General features: G+C 44.3%; 1 long non-coding RNA gene across 1 annotated transcript; it reads left to right on the top strand.

The window, feature by feature from the left end:
- The first annotated feature begins 8,600 nt into the window (after positions 1–8,600).
- On the top strand, positions 8,601–21,511 carry LOC140694839 (uncharacterized). Its single transcript, XR_012070483.1, has 5 exons — positions 8,601–8,856; positions 18,119–18,266; positions 19,513–19,572; positions 20,294–20,488; positions 21,236–21,511. It is a non-coding gene; the product is annotated as an uncharacterized lncRNA (long non-coding RNA).
- Positions 21,512–22,236: the final 725 nt, after the last annotated feature.

Raw genomic sequence — 22,236 nt, 5'->3', positions numbered from 1 at the left:
TCCAGGAGGAGATTTCCAACTAAGATGCTAATCAAAAATTCCCGTGTCCAGAGTTAGAGATGTGTGCCTTTGGGAGGATCTCAGAGATGCCTCCACAGAGGCTCGGTGTGCTCTCTCTCCCTCAGAGAACACAGTTCCCTTCAGCCCACTGGGTCTCAGCAGAGAAGATTTCACACATAGCCCCTCTCAGGCCATGGGGACCAACCTCCCGCTTGGCCGAGCTCTGAAAATGAGCACGAGTTCCGGGCAAAGGGCCTTCTCCAGGGGGCCATCTGGCAGATTACATGAGGACAGTGTACAAAAGGGTGGGAGGGTTGATGGTATAAATGCATTTTAATTTTTGCTCTGAAACTGATTCTGTCCTTCTGTTTTGTTAAGCAAGTGTTCTTAGGCCAGACATGATTCTCCTTTTTTCTTTATATTTGATCATCCAAGAGGTTTAGATAGGGGATTTGTTTTAGGGTAAGAATCTTTAAAAAAAAAAAAAACCTTGCAAATAGCGTCTTGTTAGGCATTTTGACAAGTGAATTCTCCAGGCAGTATTGAACCCCCTTGTTCCTCCAGGGGGTCTCCAAAGGTATACATGTTCCAAATCTGACCCAAAACCAATGAGACTTTTCTTTTTTTTAAGAACTTCACCATGGGCAAAAGATGTCACTAAAGAAGGTGAGAAAAGAGCAGGTCCCCATAATCCAGAGTCCCTCCCAAAGAGCCCACAGAAGTAAAGAGGAGATGAACGAGAGAAACGTTTTATTTATACACACGCAGGAGCCAACCAGAAAAGTACCTACCATGTTAAATGGTGAAAGTTAAAGGCTTTTTTATCAACCTAACTTAATAGGGAAAAGGGAAAGGAGAGAATTGGCTTCCATGACAGGTTTTCTTCTGCATATTTTGAATCTCAGTTATTTTCAGCTTAAAGAGGTTTTGTATTAACCGTGGGTTCCATCTGACTTTCCATTCCTCGAACTTTGTTCTTCTTTTTCAAGATTCACTCATGTATTCTGACCCCCTGGATTTTCCACGTGAATTTTAGATTGATTGTCAATTCCTGCAAAATACCACCTGGGATTTGGGTAGGCATTCTTTGAATCCTTAGATCTATTCATGGACCTTTGTCATCTTAGTAGAATAAAGCCTTCTGCTCCATGAATATGGGATTATTCTCTTTGAATTTAGGTCTTAATTTCTCTCAACAGACTCTCTCATCTATTGTAGTCTTCAGTGTCCAAGTCGGGTACTTCTTGCTCACCTGTATTGGATGCTGATTCAGAAGAGACACGACCTCCTGGAGAACCTCTGCTTCCACTGAGCTGAAATGGAACTGAGTCCTGAGAAGGCTTTAAATTCTTTTAAAAATAGGATTAATGTACTTTAATTACTCCATAGATGAGTAATGAATGGGTCACATTAGCATAGGATTTTAATCCTTTTAGAATTAGTAGAGTAATACAGACACAGTACAAAAAATTGAAATATTGCCTAAAAAAGAAGTGATTTGTAATTCCCACCCACAGCGGTGTCTGTCATGAATGATTTGGTGCTTATGTCTCAGTCTCTGTGTCTCTCAGTATGTCTCTCTCCATCTCTGTCTCTCACACACTCACAATCAGATCAATTTCCATCTATATTGATTTCACACACATGTGGTCGTGCAGATGGGTCGTGCAGATGCAGAGAGTGGGTCTGCATACTTCCACCCTGAGGCCTCCCTTGACATTGGGTTGAGACCAGGCACCCACTTTTCCAACTGAACAGCATTCATTCATCCACATGAACCAGAACGAATGGACCCCATCCCCTCTCCATCAATATTATTGTTGCTTTAATTCCGACTGTTTCAACCAGTGCTGTGATGAACACCCTTGAAAAGGCATCTTTGAATAGGTGTGTAAGGATTTTAGCAGGATGAACTGTAAGTATCAGATCTTCTGAGGAAGAGATGCATCTGTCGCCCTTTGATGCGTCCTGCACCCTGTTCTCCTGAAGAGGAGCGTCCCTTCACTCTTCCCTCCAGGGGATCTGCTGGAGCCTCTGCCTGCTTACATTGTCACCAGGGCTGGTTGTCACCTGACTAAAGAACCGCCAGTGTGATGGTGACCAATGCTGTCTCTGCAGTGTTTCCGTCTGCCTCTGTTCTCACCTGAGAGGTCAAGCATCTCTAACACACACTGGCCACCTGCATTGCCTCTCATTGGAACTGCCCATGTCTGTTCTGTTTCTGTTTAGAACACTGAGTTTCAAAAGGATTTTGGACTACAGGAATGGGAAAAATTTCTCCAACCTTGGGTTATGAGGAATGCATTTTCCAGGTTGTGGTTTGCCTTTCAAGCAATTTTTCTGGGCTTTTACTAATTTTTTTGATTCGTTTGGTTTTGTTTTTGCCACAGGAAGAGCTAAGCATCTCCCTTGTGTCTTCTGGCTGTGGTGTCACAGGGGGAACAGCAGTGTCTACCCTGAGATTATGCACAGAGTTACCAAAAGGGCTTCATTTTGTGCATCACATCTTTAATCCCCCTGCATATCCCCTGAAAATAATAAAAATGCTGTTTCAAGTGAAAACAAACAAAAATCCTCAGCCCCAGGTGAAAACATGTGGGCAGGAAGGAAAAAATCCTTTTTTAAAATTTCATTGGCAGGGAACAACCAGTAGAGGTAAAGACACGCAAAGAGAAAGAGGACTTGGGGTTGTCAGGGGCTGGGTGAGGAGGGAGGGGAGTGCATGCTCTGGATCCAAGGTTTCACTTTGAGGAAAGAAATAGTGTGAAACTAGATGGTAGTGATGGTCGCACAACATTGTGAATGCCCCTAATGCTCCTGAATTGCACAATTTAAAAGGGGAAAAGTCTACATTTTATTACATGAAACTCTAAAAAGAAAAATAAAGGATGTCATAAATGATGTGAAACAAGCAAAGGAAACTAAAGAAAATGAAACAAAAACATCTCCAGGGGACGTCAAGGGACGTCAAGTTTGTGGGGGGACTGACGGTGGAATTTTGGAGAACATTTTGGAGAAGAAGGTGTGGGTGGGTGCAGAGGGGGCTCTACCCCAGGTGGTGGTGATGCCTGAACTGTTTCTCCGTTGCCCAGCAGTCCAGCTGCAGACGCAGGTTCAGGAGGAGCTGCAGGAGCGGCAGGAGGGAGCTCGAGGTCTCCTGCTGGATCCAGTTCGTCCCATTTTTGGTCTCTGACATCTTCCCCTGCCCGTGCCTCCTCTGTAACTATTGGAAGTGGAGAGAGTTTTAAGTCTTGTGGAAGATCTCATGCTGTGAGAGAGGAAAAATTTACGCACCTGCCTCCCTTTCCATGTGCCTCTACAAGGACAGAAATCTTCCCAGAGCTTTCCAGACAGCTCCCACCCAGAAAGTGCCCACAGGATGTATTCTGTGACTGAATTTTTCCAGACAGGTGTTCTGAGGCCATTCTTTTTTCTGGTCCCAACAGTAGCCTCTAGGGACACCTCCCTGTGTGGCCCAGCCTTCGCCCCACCCTCACCTACACACATACACCAGCCCTGCTTTTTTGACCTTTGGTCTCTGCTTCGGGGGCTCCTGGTCCTCCACCTGACTTGCAGCGAGGTGGGCACGGTGTTCCAGGTCAGACCAGGGTGTGCTGAGCTACCCGTCAGCCCCGGGTAGGTCCCTGGGAGAGCCCTGGGTGATGTCTGGGTCGGAGGCCTGCCCCACTGATTTGTGGGCCATGGTGGTGGGGACCCCTCCATATCCAGACCCACCAGGAGTCTGCGCTGGCCCTCAGAAGAGTGACACACCAGTCCTTCACTTGGGGAGGGGGCGTTGGTGTTCTTATTCATCAGCTTCTTTTCAACATGTGGTATCTGGCTCTGCAATGATAGTGACCAGCAGCTGACCCAGCATGGAAGTCTCAGGGTCCTTCCCGGCCAGGAACACTCCTGATTCTGTAGACTCTACCCTCTGCTGCTAGATCAGACCGGAACCTTGTTCAGCTCAGACATCCGGGAGGGAAAATGCATACCCAGAGAGCATGGGCTCCACCTCGGGCGGCAGGACCCTTCCCCGGCTCTCCACATCCCAGCCAGCCAGCTTTGTCCTGGGCTGTCTACGTGACCGGGCCCCCAGGCCTCTGTCCTGCTCTTTCTTGAGGCAGATACCCATCCCCAACATGACTGCTCCACCTCCACCAGGCAGGATGGGGCCGTGTGGCTACCTGGATGGGATCTGAGTGGTGGCCCAGCCTGGGGGGGCCTGCCCTGGGCCTCCCTGTGTTACCTTTGGGTCTCTCTGGCCAAAAGGCCAGAGGCGCCTTGGGTGAGACCTGACCCAGTGCCGGCAGCGTTGGTAGAGACCCTCGCTGAGGGCTTTCCGGGGCCTGTGGCCTCAGGATAATGGGATGCAGCAGAACATGCCTCTGTCTCCAACCAGGTGAGCTGAGTAGGGACTTCTCTACAGAGCGGGTGCCTGGTGACTTCGGTTCCAAGTTCTGTTGGGCTCTATTGCCAGGGAAGTGAGGTCACTTCCTGGGGTCCACTTCTCCAAGCTTCCTCCTGACACAAAGCTCCTCAAGGGCCTTTCTGGGCTTCCAATCTCTCATTTCTCACTCCATGCCATGTCCACACACAGTGACACCAACTCAGCCCCCCCCCATAGCCCTGGGGAGTCCTGGATGCAACCAGTGCCGCAGCTCTGAAGACACAGCTGGGTTCAGACCTGGCTCCCCCTACTCAGCAGTGTTATCATCCTGGACAAGCCACGTGCCTCTCAGGGTCTCCCCAATCCCCCATCAGCACAGTGGGGATCATTCTGGCCCCTGCTTCCTAGAGAAGCCATCCTGTCTCTAGACCTAGAAACACCTATTGCATCTGTCACCCCCACGGGCTGGCATCACAGGGAGATCGTGCACAGACTCAGCAAAGGAAGGAACCCACAGAGGGCTGGTGGAGTGCAAAGCACACCCCACACAGGCCGGGGTCTGCCCTGGGGTCTGGAGAAAGTCACTTTCCTTGCTGCTTGCTTCCCCGCTCCCAGTCGTGAGACTGAAATTAAATACAACTCTGACATCGTCCGCTCTGGCATACAACCTCCTAGGTCATTCTGTCATGTTGACATACAGGCCCAGTGTCCCATCTCGGCCTCTGTGGTGGGCTGCCCCACAATGGCTTCCTATTTTTTGCCTTCTGTTCCCACACCCTTGTGGGATCCCCACACCCTTGTGGGATCCCCACACCCTCCCCTGGAGGGTGGATCGACTTTGGGACCAGGTTCTTACACATAGACTGACTTGTGAAAATGTATGTGAGTTCCACTCATTACCAGCTCCAGTGTTCCTTCTCTCTGTCTCTGTCTCTCAGTGCCTCTCTGAGTTGTCTCTCTCTTTGTTTCTCTGTCTCCCCCTGCTTCTCTGTGTTTCAGTCTGTCTGTCTCTTTTCCTGTATGTATGTGTGTATATATTTATGTGTATATGTGTGTATTTATGTGTGTGTATTGTACGGGTCCAGGGCAGGTCACTTCTGAAAATCCCTTGACGAAATATTGATTATTTTGAATTCATGTTACTGAAGAAACATTATCTTTGAAAATTGTGCAAGCACTTTGGTGGGATCTTCTCTAAGGCTCAGCACTGCTAGGGAAGGGATGCACCTGTGGCACTTTGATGCATCCTACACCTTGTTCTGCCGGAGAGGAGCGTCCATTTGCTCTTCCTTCCAGGGTACCTCCTGGGGCCTCTGCCTGCTCACGTTGTCACCAGGGCTGGTTGTCACCGGGCTAAAGACCTGCCAGGGTGATGGTGGCCAATGCTGTCTCTGCAGTCTGTCTGTCTGCCTGTGTCCTCACCTGAGAGGTCAAGCATCTCCAGTACAAACCGGCCACCTGCACTGCCTCTCGTTGGAACTGACTCTGTGTGTTTTGTTTCTTTTCAGAACACTGGGCTTCAAGAGATTTTTGGACCACAGGGATGTGAAGCTTTTTTCCGATCTTGGGTCATGAGGAAAGGTTTTTCCAGGCTGTGGTTTGTCTTTCCAGCTGTCTTTCTTGGCCTTTGTTTTCTGCTTTTGTTTGGATTTATTTTGCCACAAGAAGAGCTAAGCATCTCCCTTCTGGCTCTGGTTTCACAGTTAGAACAGCAGTGCCTACCCCGAGATTATACACAGAGTTACTAAAAGGGCTTCATTTGGTACGTCTCATCTTTAATCCATCTGGACTTTCCCCTCAAAATACAAAAATGCTAATTCACGTGAAAACAAAAAAAAAAATTCACCCGTCCCTACTTAAGATATGTGGGCAGACAAACCAAAAAAAAGCCACCTTTTATACGATTTCACTGATAGGGAACCTCCAGGATACGTAAAGACATAGAGAGAGAAAGGGGATTAGGGCTTGTCATGGGCTAGGGGAGGTAGGACGTGGGGTGCTCTTTGTATACAAGCTTTTACTTTGAGGAAGGAAATAGTCTGAAACAAGAGGTGCTGGTCTCACAGCACTGTGAATGCAATTAATGCTCCTTAAAATTGCACAATTTAAAATGGGAAAAGGCTAAACTTTATTCTTATATACTTAAAACAAAAATAGAATATAGTATAATAGAAAAGAAAAAATCTGACTCCATAGAAGATCTGTCCTTTTGGCTTTAACCCTTTGCCCTCTTTTCTAGGCTTAGTTTTACTAGCTCTGCACCTTTTGTAAAACAATGTTGCCTTTAGCCTTAAATATACAGAAGAGCCTACTTTCAAGGCTTTGATTTTTTAAGGATATTAACACTTTTGCACTTATATAAAGACAACAGGTTGTAGAATAGAAAACTACTTTTGTTTTGTTAGGGGATTTACAGAGGCACTATGACCTGGTCTACGTAAACAGCTGTAAACCAAGATAATGGCGGACTAATATCTTGGAGAACCATCTTCCCCATGTCAACTTCAGGCTCCTTTTCTACTAAAAAGGGGAGGGGCTGTGGTTGGTTGTTGCAAACTTGTTGGTGTAGGAATTCTTTGTTCTTGGAATCCTTTGCAGCTGTCCACGTGGGTCAGATCATGGTGTTCCTGCAAAACCTGCAACAAAACAAACTTTTTCTATTCTGCAACTTGTTATCTTTATAGGAGCGCAAAGTGTTAATATCCTTAAAGCTCAGAATTTTGAGAATAGGCTCTCCTGTTTATTTCAGGCTAAAGGCAACACTGTTTTACAAAAAGTGCAGAGCTTGCAAGTCTAAGCCTAGATAACACGGCAGAGGGTTAAAGGAAAAGGAACAGATCCAATATGGAGTCAGATTTGTTCTTCTCTATTACAGTGACTTTTGGTGAGAGCTAAGTGGATGATTCCTGGGTGGGTCCTCCACTGTCCCAGGCTGGATTTCAGGCAGGATCCCTGCCAGATTCACCATGATTTTGGACCTAATCTACCACAGAGAAACTGAAAATTATTGGATTAAAATTACCTTTCAAAATCCCTTCAATTGCCTGTAAACTATACCACAGCAGGGGATGTCTCATTGGCCAGTCAACTGCCAGTCTCCCCTGATGCAAGGGACAAGCGTTGCGGCAAGATCCATGGTGGCCTGGCCAGTGCACCTTCCTACTTTGCTCTAAAGCTTTGGCTTCCTCACTTTGACACTTTAAAAGCTCCCTTCCCTCTTCCCTCTGGCCTGGTGTGAATGAACAAGTTCCCTGCACCCACCTGTGCTGAGTCCATGCCATGCACAAAGCCCCATGCACACAGCCCACCATCTGATGTCTAACCCTGGGATTAAGTGCATACTCTGAACTCCCCCACCCCAAAGGTCCGCGTGCCCAGTGCCTCCGCCCTAGGAGTCCAGATCACCATCAGGACCATCAACCACCGAAAGCCCAAGGCCAGTGGCTGGCAGTCTGGGATCAACCTGACCCATCAGGTCAGTTCAGGCACAGGCTGCGGGGATCAGGGTGCCAAGGCAGGAATTGGAACCACCTTCATCCCAGCCTGCCTCACCCTGTAGCCTCAGACATTAACTCTGAAGGTGCACACTAGGCTCGATCCCCCACTGGTGGCAGTAGTCATCATTACTGGAGCACGGATTTCCCCACCCCAACCACAGGGTGAAGGGTGAGTGAGTGAGCTCAGGGTAGGGGTGCACTCAGATTTAAGGGGATCCCATGGTGTTGGGGTACAGGTTGAGAGGTGTGGGGCCCGATCAGAGTGGAAATGACCTGGCTGAGAGGTGAGGGGGATAATTTCAGGATGTTGGGTGTCCTGTGCTGAGGCATGAGGGGTAAGCTTGTGGGTGTAGGGGCCATAGGTTAGGACCTAGCAGGATGGAGTGTCAGGGCAGGGACCATGGTGTGAGGAGAAGGAGCCCTGTCTTCAAGGTCTGGTGGGAGACTGGGCCTGGCCAGTGGTGGGAGGGTAGTAACAGGGAGGGGAAGTTGAACAGGGAAAGTGGGGCTGGGTGGGTGAGGCCTGGCCTAGGGCAGTCGTGGTTCTAGTTCAATGCCAGGACCCAGTCGGTGGCTGGGTGAAGGCTCTGGGGATGGAGACCCGGCGGGACAAGCAGGAGGGGCCCCACCTGGCTCCTCCCGGCCCCAGCGGCCAGGGCCGGTAAAGCAGGAGACCCACCCGAGCAGTTTGCGCTGCGGGCGGGAGGAGGAGGGGCGCGCACGCGCAGACGGACAGACGCGCGGACGCCGGAACCCACCCAGAACGCGTGGAAGCTGGCGGCAGCCGGTTGCTCCTGGACCAGCTCCTGGAAGAGGAACACGGCCTGGGGCCTGGGCCGCCGCTTGCCCGCGGCTCGGCTGCCGCTGCCGGACAGTTAAGAGGGCGCTGGTGGGGGCGCGCTGCTCGGGGAGCCGGCGGGTGACGCCTGGGCTGTGCAGCTGAGGAGGCGCCCAGGGAGGGGTGCGGAGGTGAGGTCCCGGCCGCGCGTCCCGTTAGGACCCTGAGGCGGGTCCCAGCCGCCGCTGTGGTTCGTGGTAACCCCGGTATTAGTAGTTCCTGAACACCGTGTTTTTGCCGCCGCTTATACACGGGTTTAGGAGAGCAGGTACAGCCCCGGGAGTTGGGAGGGCGCCGGACGGTTCCAGAGCATCTCCGACTGGCCCTCAGACGATGGCCTGCTCCTTGCAGGTGGGTGCGGTGCGGTCGCGGGGCCTCGGATGGAATGGGGACTGCCCCATGGGAGCCCATGGATTTGCTCCCATCTTACCTGCGGCCTGACCTTGGGGGCGGCCTCTAAAGACCCAGGTTAGTGGGACTCAGGTTACAGGTCAGTCTGCTCCTGGGAGATGGGCTCGGTGCGATGAGTGTGCTGGGATGGCTGCAGCAGCAGCGGGAAATTATTGCAACCCCCGCGCTCTCACAGGGCAGCCCCAATCCCGCCATCGCAGCTGCCGCCTTTCCCTGACAGCACAGCACCCGCCTTCCAGGAGCAGGCTGACCTGTAACCTGAGTTCCACGAACCTGAGGCAGCAGAGGCCAAGCTCAGGCCATGCGCTGGGGAGTTTGAAGCAAATCCAAGGGCTCCCATGGGCAGACCCCATAACCCGCCACTGCCTTCAACCACACCGTGCCCTCCTCCCGAGAGCAGGCTGACCTGCGGACCGTGCCTGGAGCAGCAGAGGCCGAGCCCTGGACAGGCCATGGGGGAGATGGGGGCAAGTCTACCAGCTTGCCAGGTCGCTGCCCATCTCCCTGCCGCTGCCCCAGGTTCGTGGATCAGTTGTTTTCAAGTCAGTGGTTTCCTGAGATGCAGGCGTGGTGCAGTCAGGTGGCGGGGGCTGCAGGGATGGGTGCTGCCCCAAGGGGAGCAGGTGGACTTGCTCCCATCTCCCCTAGGGCCAGACCTGGGGACGGCCTCTGCTGCCCCAGGTTTGCAGGACGCATGTCATGTCAGCCTGTCCCTGGGAGGAAAGCTCAGTGTACTCGGGGCAGCCTCAGTGGCTGACAAGGATTTTAGAAGTGGGCTCTAGCCCAGCATAACTAACTCTCCTTTCTTCTCCTGCTTCCTCAGTTGGTGGCTGTATCAGCTTTTTCATTATAGGTTATTGCTAGATAATGAACATAGGTTTCTGTGCTATATAGAAGAAACTTAATTTAAAATCTCTTTTTATATATAGTGGCTGACATTTGTAAATCTCGAACTCCCAAATTTATCCCTTCCTATCCCCTTTCCCTGGTAACCTTGATTGTTTACTAAGTCTGCAAGTCTGTTTCTGTTCTGTAGATGAGTTCACAGTGTCTTTTTCTCTCTTTTTTTACATTGCACATATGAGTGGTATCATTTGGTATTTTTCTGTTTCTGGCTGCTTTCACTTAGAATGACGATCTCTAGCTCCATCCATGTTGCTGCAAATGGTTTTATTTTGTCCTATTCATGGTAGAGTAGTATTCCAGTGTATAAATATGCCACAACTTCTTTATCCAGTCATCTGTTGCTACATTTAGCTTTCCTCCATGTCTCGGCTCTTGTATAAAGTGGTGCTGTGAATACTGGTGTGCAGGTATCTTTTCACATTGGAGTTCTTTCCAGTTATATACCCAGATGTGGGATTGCTGGGTCATAGGGTAAGTCTACTTTTAGTTTTTTCAGGGATTTCCATGCTTTCCATAATGACTACACCAAACTAGATTCCCACCAGCAGTGTAAGAGGGTACCCTTCACTCTACAGCCTCTCTAGCATTTATCATTCATGAACTTTTGAGCGATGGCCATTCTGAATGATGGGAGCTGATACTTAATTATAGTTTTGATTTGAATTTCTCAGTTTATTAGTGATATCGAGCATTCTTTCATGTGCCTATTGGCCATTTGTGTCTTCATTGGAGAAATGCTTGTTTAGGTCTTCTGCCTATTTTAAGATTGAGTTGTTTGTTTTTTTGTTATTAAGTTGTATGAGCTGTTATATATATTCTGAAAATTAAGCCTCTGTTAGTCGTATCATTTGCAAATATTTTCTCCCATTCGTAGGTTGTTGTTTCCTTTTGTTTTACTTATGGTTGTCTTTGCTGTGAAGAAATTTATGAGTTTAATTATGTCCCTTTTGTTTATTTTTTCTCTTATTTCCATTGCCTGGGTAGATTACCCTAGGAGAATGTTGCTAAGATTTATGTCAGATAATGTTTTGCCTATGTTTTCTTTTAGGAGATTTATCATGTCTTGTCCATCTGCATCTTAAGCCTGTACTCAACATCTGTGCTTCAGTTTTGAATTTTGAGCTTCTTAGAGAAAACCTACTCTTAGCTCATACGTCAGATTCAACATGTCTAAAGCTGATTTCATAATCTTTTTTCTTGCAGCGTCTCCACTTATTCAGTGGGATAATCATTCTTTCGGTCTTGAATACACAAAGGCTTGGAGTGGTCTTTGATTTATCTTTCTCTCACCACCCTCCACATTTTGTCAGCTTCTTGAACTGTATGTTTTTGGTTTCAAGTGTCTATTCTGATTGCTGATACTCTGATGAAGAGCTTTCATCCCTGATACATGAATTTTTCCTTCTGCTGAATTCTTGGATATTCTCTCCCCCCCTTTCAGTCAACCTAAAGTTTTGGTGCTCCCACATCTACAGTCAAGTCAAAGACTTAACACAACCAGATCTCAGCCAGGGAGTCTCGACCCTTCATCATTTTGGACTTACCTTATTTGTTCCAATCATTATGTAACTTAGCCTCCTAGGGTAACCTGTGCCTTATTAAAAACCAGGAGTCACCAGCCTTTTCCTATCCAGTCCTCAGTTAAAACAGCTTAGAATTGCCCTGAGAACTAGTTGGAGCCCCATCCCCTTCATAGAGTCTTCCCTATTTATTCCAAATACTTCTAGCTCTTCTTTGTATTCCTGTACTGTTTATGATCAGTAGTCTGTAATCTTGGATTTGAGTACTGACTTGGTACCATTCCTGGGTGGTTTCCAATGTGTCTCCTCACTTAGCTGGTAACTGGAGAAGACTCACTTGTTCAGCCTCCTTTATACCCCTCACCCTGCTTAGCATCGGGCAATAACAGGCATCCAGGCAGTGCTTACCTTCTTTATTTATTCGCAGTGGTGGTGGTGTGGATTATAGCTAATAACTATTAATTCAGTGTTGCAATTAAAAAAGAAAGCCAAGAAAATCCATAAAACTTTATCTCCATGTTCAGTTTAGTGCTTTACCTCAATAGTTTTCTTAAGACTGTGTTTACATTCACATAGTGTTCAGTGCTTGTACAGTTCCCTGAGGCAAGCAGGTGAGATGTCATTATGTTTGACTTTCATGTTACATTTCATATTGGATATATTTGTGCAATGACAAAACCTTCTTTTATAAGTAAACAGCCGGAAGCCCAGAGAGACTAAGAGCCTAACCCAGGGACACCTGGTTAGTGTTTGGCACAGGCCAGGACCGCAGTTCACATCTTCCAGCTGATCCTCTTCCAGTGCCTTTTCATTCCACTGCTGGGAAATGTAGCCCCATCAGCCAAACGGCCAAGTCACATTGCTGCCCCTTTACCTGCCAGTGATGGCAGTGCTTCAAAAAGTGGCAAAGGAAAGGTCAGAAATAGGAGTGATAAAAGACATGGAAGTGCTGGAAATGGATCCTCAACCTCCTCCTCCCTACTTGAGCGCCACACAAGTGTCCCACTCTGACAGTGCTGTTCATTGTTTATAACATAGCCTTAAAATCAGACTGATCTTTTATAGGACATGCTTTTATCCTGGTCCCTTTCCTACTAGTAGTCACCGTCATGGGCAGAAAGTGCCTGGCTGTGCTCTGTTTGTCACGTAGGTGGGAGGGAAAGTGGGAGAGGGAGTTGGTTGAACTGAAGCCGAGCTTTTTACAGCTCTGTTGTTCTAGGACCAGAGCAGTTCCACTCTTGCTTTCATCACCTCTCCACCTCCGAGTCCCAGCCACCCATTCCTGCCTGCTTCCCCACATGCCACATCCTGGGGGAGGACAGAGTGTTGGGCAATGCCCCCTCCGCCCTCTGCTCTGGGAGGTGCAGGAGTCTGCATTAACTTTTGAGCTGTTTTGGTAATTGGGCTTTTCCAGCTTTTCTAGACATCTCCTTTCCAGCTCTGAGAAATTGGAGATGTAACTTAACCATACATGGACTATACTAATGTATTCAGTGACATTAGTGTCATGTTGTCTATAATTGTGTTCTGTGACTGGATAGGAGGTTTTTTATCTCACAGGATGCTTCACATCTAATTCTAAAGTCCTAGAGGCTTGCAGGTGTAATCCAAGTTCTTACATGTCTGTAAGGTAGACATGAACATTATTTGATAATATGACCATATGTTCATAGATTACGGTTAGTCCACCGGCTCTGTATCTAATGAAAGTTTAAATACCAAACGCTTGAAGAAAATTTGCGGGCCATGTCTTTTTGCCTGTAAGTAGTTGCAAAAACTGAAATCACAACTCTACCACAAGCCACAGTGTTTCCCAGTAGAGAAAGCCCTCTAATTTTACAACCTCTAAGTAATGCAGTGGTTCTTTGAGTGAGATGAGGGATGCCAGAGTATTTTTTGGGACACTAGTGTGGCATGACAAGTATTCTGGGACTGGTTACAGTTGAATCTCTACTTCCTATATCCTGGACTGATTACAGAGGCAATGTTAGTGCGGTAACTATCTTGTGAATGCAAGTGTAGCTAGGAAGACAACAGAGAAAATAGAAGGGATATAAAGAAATGGAGGGACTTCATAGCAGTACAAATGGTGACTTTGACACCACCAGCTGCTGATGTGAACTTGGCAAGAATTTGTGAGAAGTGGTGGGTGTCATTGCAAGCAGGAGAGTCCTGCAGCTTTTGGGGTGAACAGGCAAAGGGGAGAGCAGATATGGTGGCTATCCAGGGGCTATTTTTGTCCTGAATGTGAAAATGTCCAGTCCCCTGTTCAATTTTGCAGCCACAACTTCACATGACTCAGGGCATTATTTCCACCAGAATACCATAAAAATATAAACAACCTCTGTTTCCCAAAGTGTTTGTTCTCGATCTGAGATGACTGTCCTGTGCTGGTAGGTAAGTGGGCGATGGGGTCTATTACATCACCCCCTTTCACTAGAAGTCTACCTCGCTGCTTTTCAACCTACTCCTAGAGGTGCTGTCATTCTGTTACACCTAGGCCTGTAAGACCGTCTTGCCTGAATCCTCACGTGAAGAGGGATGGTTATGTGCAGTTTTAAAAAATTGCTTGGGTCATGTGGTCCTTTGTTCCTTCCATTGGAAATCACTATTCCAGAGCAAATAGTATGCATCTATACAAACTATATTGTTTGTAAGATGTCTTTAGAGGTTTTGCAGTAGGTTTAAATATTTGCTTGGTGATGGCATCTTGATTGATTGAAGGAGGCAACCCTCACTAGGGGCATTGTGTGCTTTCTGTCTGAGAGTTCCTTTACTGGCAGCAGAGTGTTCGTAGGCAGAGTTAGAAAGTTACCTGATCTGAGAAGCCGAATTTGCCCACAGCTGGGAATTGGCGGAAGAGTCTGTTATGGAAGGAAAGCTTTAGGATTATCTGGTAGCAGAGTTCTGGGATTCAAACCCTGGGAAACCTCAGCTTTTGTAGAGTATGTTCTGTAACAATAGGCTATAGGATAATTTTTACACTTGTTATAGGATGTAGAGTTGGGGAAAGGCTTAAAAGTGCAAGAACCTTAAAAGAGAATCTCCGAATATTTTAAAGAAGACAGTTCTCAGAATGAGGGCTTTTCTGGAAAAGACTAGCTCTTCACTTCACAGGGGAAGCAGGGAGCAGGTGTAACTGCACTTACGGTAACTTAAAAGGTAAACCTTACCCTCCCACTTAGCTGTTTCCTGGTGTAGGTTCATCTCCCACATCTGTAGTTTTAGACCTGATGTGTCATTTTCTGGTACTCCATTCTGCTTCTTAGTGAGAGACTGACCCAAAGTCACATAGCAATTGAAAAATTGCGCAAAGGTCTTTATTGTTAAAAATGTGGACCTGTGGCAGGGTGCTGCATTTGCAAGTGACTTTCAGTACAGAGACCACTGAAAAGAATGCAGTGTTATTTCTTATTTTATTCCTTTAAGCCTTTGAATAGAAGGTTTTCTTTGCAGAGTGTCTGGAGTACATCAGAACAAGCAGGAACTAAAATAGCTTTAAGAAAGCTCCAGTATAGACGTTGCTTATAGTGTGGTATCTGTCTTATGTTAATTCTTTAAAGCAGGAAGTTGTAACTCTCAATTTCTTAAGCAAATATAAACATTCTTGACCCTTATTGACGTTCTTTGTTGGGTGAAGCTGCTTTTGCTTCCATTCTGAGCATTGAAAGGCCTTCTATGATACTTCTACCACTCCTCAGTATTTTATTTTCCCTCTGTTGTGAACTTGTTTTTAAACTTGAAGCATATATAAATATCACTAACTTGCTACATATGTAGATATTCTGTGTTACATACTCAGAAAGTTTGTGTACATCACACGTATCTACATAATTCCCCCCTTTCCAACTGTGTTCCTGATGAAAGGATGGTGGGAAATGGCATTATGGGGATATGTCTTACAGTACACAGTGTTTCCCCTGTTCCCTCTACCATATCTGGATGTTCTTTCATCTTTCAGCTTCTAGACTTACTAGCTCTTTTTCTTAAGCCAGGTGTATCTCATCCCCCTGCGCACACACACACGTGTACACACACACACACACACACATTCTACTGTAGGGAGTAGTGTGCACCATCCAATTCTCCCACTCCAGCTCTGGACCCACCCACTGGAGGCAGTGTCTTGCACGAATTAATTTGTAAGTTGCTTTTTAAAACTCGAGTGGTCAGGAAATAGGACTGATATCCACACTTGGTAGGCAGGCCCTCAAGTACAACTTCTATGGTTAATGCCAGGTTATCTTAATGTTTGAGTACCTGGGTTTCTTGTCTTCCTGTGCCACCTGTGTGACCCATGATTCCCACATTTCTGTCTCCTGCTAGAATTTTTCTCTCCAACTCTGGACTCTTACAATCTTCTGCTGATTTGACATCTTCACTTGAAACTCTGATATCTTAAAAGCAACATGTGTAAAAACTGAGCTCTTTGTTCTCCTACACCCCAAACTGGTTCTTCCTGCAAACTCCCCCATTCAGTTAGTGGAAACTTAATCCATCCAGCTGCTTGGGTCAAAAAACTTGGAGTTATTCTGACTTTCACTGACATACCACATGAATTCTGTCAATAGATCTGGTTTAACACTGCCTTTAAAACATATCCAGAACCCAGCCACTTCTCACCATGGTTCCTGCCTCCACTGCTGCTTCCCTACCCTGAGCCACTGTCCTCTCCTCCTGCACAGCCCTTCTCAGAGGCTTCCCTCCTTTCATCTCTGACCCGTTTCGACTATTCTCACCTGGCAGTCAAGTGAGCCTCGAAAACCTAAGTTAGATTGTGTCGTCCTTCTGCAGTGCCTCCCCATTTCACTCTGGGTAAAAGCCACAGTCCTTACAACGTCCTCCAAGGCCATACAGGATCTGCACTGACCCTTCTCCGCAGCTCCAGCCGTGCCCCCATTCTGGAACATGCGAAGTGCACGCTGGCCTCGGTGATGGTTATTCTGTCCACCTGGGACTTCTCACCTCCAAGTCTTAGTTCTAACCTCAGTCCTCAGTGTGGCCTGCTCTGGTATTTAATACAACATCACCCTCATCCCATACCCTAAACTCTCTTTACCTTGCCCTTTTTTGATTTTTCCATGGTTCCTCTTTCCTAACATGCCACCTCCTCTGCTGCTCTGTTGTGTGAATTGTCATCTCCACCCCCATCCCAGCTAGACTCCAACAAATCTCCGTGAGGACAGGACTTTTGTATTGTTTATTTATCTATTCCAACTGCCTAGACTAGTCCTGGGTACATAGTAGGCAATCAAAAATTATTTGCTGAATAAATTAAAAGACTATTTTAAAAATGAATCATCCTTTCAGGAATGGGTGAGGATAGGAAGCTGCATCAAGGACAATGGTGCAGTAAATAATGATATTTGCCTGTTGTTCTTTGTGTGATTTATATATGTGTTTTAGTCTTAATTTTGTATCCCAGTTTCTTAATTTAATATCTGTATTAAGGTGTAATTTACAGGCCATAAAATTCACACATTATAATTGTACAAGTCAGCCATTTTAGCTATTTCTAGATTTGTGCAACTTTGTCCTCACAAAGTCCCCTTGTGTCCGTCCATATGCAGTTTGCCCCCCCTCAGTGGCACCCTGATTTTATTTCTTTTTTTTTTTTTGGCAATCACATCTCAAATGGATAATTTACACAGCAGTACTAATATAGCTTTGCACTTTTAGAAATGACACACTTAAATATGAAATTAGCGGTCATTGCTGAATGTAGGTAGCAGTATCAGACATTGGTGAGAAGAATGGACCTGAGTGTCAGACTGGCTGCAATCTTACCGAGCTCCACCAGTTACCAAGTTACCCAAATTATTTTCTGCCTCAAGCTCTTTATCTGTTATATGGGGGTAATAATAGCAGCTTACAGAGTTGTTGTGAGGATTAAGCAAACAGGGAAACAAAATTTAGTATAGTGGCCTGCTTATGTTATTACCTAAGAAATAGCCTTGCAGGTAGAGGGCAATATTCAAATCAGTTTCTAAAGTATATGTAAAATATAATCCAGTTCCTGCCTGGTTTGTAAACACTTATGCCTACTGAAGAATTTAAAAGCAGGCTAATTTCCAACAGAAAAGATCATTTCTCAGCATTTCTTTCAAAGAGAGCTGCAAAATCACTTTTACTAACTAAATGTTCCATGCCCAACTCTGACAGAAATTTGACAACAGGGACGTAATTATCTACATTTTTGTTAAAATGATGCTGACCATCAGGAAGTGTTCTCAATTATATTTTAGCCTTTATGTTGAGAAATACTGTGAGACTTCTTCTAAATTAATGGGTGGGGGCATTCATTGTAGCTCTTGTAGCCTGATAAGCCTGCACTAAATTATCTTTTTTAAACTTTTAATTAAAGTAATAAATTAATTTTTTGCTGGGGGGTGGTAATTAGGTTTTTATTTATTTATTTTATTTTTAGAAGAATTACTGGAGATTGAACCCAGGCCCTTGTGCATGCTAAGAACATGATCTTTCACTTGAGCTATACCCTCCCCCCTAAATTATCTTTAATAAGGTCTTTTTCTCTGTTTTGTTACTTTATGTACAGAAGCACAAAGCAGGGTCATCAGAAGCCTCTCAATCACAAAGATGATAGTAGTGAAAAACATTGCGCAGTGACAGTGAATCCTTGGCATATGAAGAAAGATTGTAAAGTCCTGAATGAATTAAGAAGGTATTGTTACCTTAACATACATGTAAGCATGGCTCTCTTACCTTTATTTTTCACTTTATAATGAAAATAATCCCCACCTGTCAAGGTTGCTTTGTTTGATAGAGGGAATATCTAAACCCTTTTCTGCAAGTTTTTTAAATAAGTAAGAGCAGTTAATTTATCAGAAGTGTGAATGGTGTAATCTGGTCTGTGTAGTATGGTAGCCACCAGCCACATGTGGCTATTGTGAATTGAGATGTTCTATAAGTGGAAAATACATAATAGATTTTCAAGACTTTGTACAACAAAAATAATGTAAAATATTATTAATAAGTTTTAAAAGTGTCAATCACACTTTTGAAATGATAGTATATTGGATATTTTGGGATAAATGTAATTATTACTGGAATTAATTTCACTTGTTCCTTTTTATTTTCTAAATGGGATTACTGGAAAATTGTGACTTGCACTATGTTTCTGTTGACAGTGCTGGCTTCTAACTTATTGCAAATAATATGAAAAGAAAACTTTGATTAAAAATTTTGTAATTGAGTAGTTGATTTGCATCATATTAGTTTCAGGTGTACAAAACAGAGGCTCAACATTTTTATAGATTATATTCCATTTAAAGTCACCATAAAATAATGGCTATATTTCCCTGTGCTGTATGATACAGCCCTGTAACCTATCCATTTTATACTTAGTACTTTTTACCTCTCAATCCCCTAACCCCTTCCTGCCTCCCCTCTTCTCCTTCTCCCCATTGGTAACCACCAGTCTGTTCTGTGTACCTGTGAGTCTATTTCTGTTTTATTATAGTCATTAATTTGTTTTATTTTTTAGATATACATATAAGTTAATACATAGAATATTTGTTTTTCTTTCTCTGACTTATTTCACTTAGCATAATACCCTGTAGGTCCATCCATGTTATTGCAAATGTCATTATTTTATTTTTTAGTGGCTGAACAGTATTCCATTTGTGTGTGTGTTCATGTGTATATATGCGTGTGTATATATATGCATACATGTATATATACATATATATATATATATATATATATATATATATATAATATACCACAACTTCTTTATCCAGTCATCTGTCAGTGAACATTTGGGTTGTTTCAGTGTCTTGGCTATTTTAAATTGTGCTGCTGTGAACATTGGGGTGCATGTGTCTTTTTGAATTAAATTTTTCTCCAAACATATATCCATGAATGGGATTGCTGGATCACACGGAAGTCTATTTTCATTTTTTTATGGAACCTCTTTTCTGTCCTCCATAGAGGCTGCACCAATTTACATTCCCACCAACCGAGTAGGAGGGTTCCTTTTTCTCTTAAAAGGTAAAAAATTCTCTACATTTACCTACTTTCCTTTCAGTTTAGGACACAGTATGGCAAAAGCAAGATAGAATTTAATAGGAGTAAATACAGTATTTATTTTGAATGTCCATGCATTATGGATAGATATGTTATTGATGAGTTGGTTCCCTATTTTTGTAGGTGCAGATGTTTTTATAGCTTCACAGACATTTCAGTCTTGCAGAGAGAAAAATTTCTTTGTATTTTGCTGAACTTGTCCGGGTGTCTTTATCGGATTTGGTCCAGGCCTGCAGAGGTGAATACACATCCAAACCTGAACCATTTGAATGTCTGCAAGATATTAAGAGTCTAGAATATCAGATCTGGACTGTAACTCTGGTAAATGACATCAGTGACTGGACTCAAGAAAACTCCATTTGAGGGCAAAACCTTTCATAAGCCAAAAAGGCTTTGAAACTCTGGCAAAGCCAGAGACTTTTGTGCGCCACTTATGGCCACAAACCCATGAGGACAACCACAGGCCTTCTGGAGTGCCAAGGAAATTCCATGTGAGGAGTCCAGCACTCACAGGAATCCAACAAGTCCCTGTCTGCCAGAGCACCTTCATTGCTACTGTGCTGTTTTGAGTAAATGTCTTTTCATCAGGTTCAAATTGGTTTGTTGTTATTTTTTTGCATAAAAAAACAAATTCTTGTTCCCTGGTGTAAGTAAAAGCCTAACACTTTCTGATTTCTTTTGACAGAGAAAATATGAGCCTGTGGATCTAACCTCATCTGTGATGGTCTGCAGCTGGGAGCAACCAGATCAGTGTCAGTCCCCTTGCAGCCATTGGCTGGGAGCCTGCATGTTCCTTGGAATGGTATTTGAAACATGTCACACTAGCCGTGCCTTTGCTGTGGGCTGGGAGGCGAGTCAGTCAGAATCTGCATTATGGAATGTAAGTTTCAGATCCACAGCTAGGAGATCTTTTTTAATAGCCAGAGAATATAGTCATAAATATATCTATTAATGTATTTATGCAAGAACCTTTTTAAAGATTTTTTTATTATAAAAAGTTACCCCCAAAATTGAAAGTGAAAGAACAGTGGAATTAAAAACCATCTGTACCTTAATTATATATAAAGGATCATAAAATCCTTCTAAACTTTTTTTTGTTCAAATGAAGATATTTTTCCCTTCCAAAAAGGAAAATTATTATTTCACATTTTTTTTGTTTTCTCCTTTTATTATATATTCCATATCAATAAATATAAATCTTTTAAATCCCTTTTAATGGCTGTTTAACAATATATTGAACAGATATGTAAATAGTTCTAGGTTTCAGAAATTTAAAAAATTGTCATTACAATACCACTGCAAAGAATATTTTGGTGTTTCTATTTTTAGTTACTAATTTGGACTAAAAATTAACAAGTTTGCTTTTCTTTATCTAAAACATTGGTTATTTTATGAAGGAACTGTAAGGAATTTAAAAAACTTTTCAGTAATTTCAACAAAGAAATTATCTTTAAGGCAAAAATGTATGATGTATTGCAAATCTATTTTTATTATATCTTCACTTTTACCAGTGTGACATATGTGTGTGTTTGCACAAGTGCTTTAACTACCAGCAACGTAGGAAAAATCTGTATACTAAAAATGTGAAAATATTTTCCTGGTTTGTGTTTTCATTCTCCCAATATAGGTTTTGGATGACAAGCTTGTATTTGCAAAAGTACACCCCCTGTGGGAGGTGTTCTGTACATACGCTGAGATACTGCACATAATATTGCCTCTGAAGCCCAATGATTTGAAAACCCGGTCCTCAGCCTTTGATAACTTCCGCTGTTTGATGAAAGTCCTCCAAGTGGATGAAAGTATCAACAACCGGAACAAGAGTTTTTCATTGCCCTATTTGAGAAGAGCTCCATGAAAGACTTTTATATTCAGGATAGAGATACATTCTTCAATCCAACCACCAGAAACCGCATTGTAAGTCTAAACCGAGTTTAGCTGCTGTCTTGGGGGTGATTTAGAACCTGCTGTTGAATTATCAGTGATTTGGTTTGGTTGGTTTGATTTGGTTTTTAAAAGCTGCCCATAAAAAGGAAAAAAGAGAAAGAAAAGAAATATGCCTACAGATTCCTGTTAGGATAGTAAACAGTGGCTGGTTAGTTACCTTGTATAAGCCACAAGCTCTCTTAGAACATTTTTAGGTTTACTTCATCCTTTCTCAGATCAAGTATCAAGTAAGGGACAGTGTTAAAAAAAATTCAGGATTAACAGGTTTGTGAGCTCCAGGATTTGCAAGGCAGCTTTCCCTCCCCATGGTGTAAGTCAAATGGCAGAATTGAAATAAAGCACCTCATGTATCCTCCGGTGTTAACAGGAAAAGGCTAATCTTCTTGACCTTGTTTCTTCCTGGGTAAAATGAAGATAATATATCAGGAGGCGACAAGCTCATTTAAGGCAGGAAACATGTTGTCTTGTTCACTGCTGAATCTCAGGCACCGGGAAGGCTGAGTTTAACGAGTGAATGAATGAACTGTACTTCCCCCACAGTTACCATGTGGGACAGTGAGGATTAGCAGCTAAGAGCATAGACTCTAGAGGGGAGGGCACAGCTCAAGTGATGGGGCACATGCTTAGCAAGCATAAGGTCCTGGGTTCAGCCCCCATCACGTCCTCTAAAATAGACATATAACC

Source organism: Vicugna pacos, unplaced genomic scaffold (assembly GCF_048564905.1).
Source record: "Vicugna pacos unplaced genomic scaffold, VicPac4 scaffold_105, whole genome shotgun sequence".
Classification (NCBI taxonomy): Eukaryota; Metazoa; Chordata; class Mammalia; order Artiodactyla; family Camelidae; genus Vicugna; species Vicugna pacos.
Note: the sequence above shows the minus strand (reverse complement) of the source record. Positions and strands in the feature narration are given on the sequence as shown.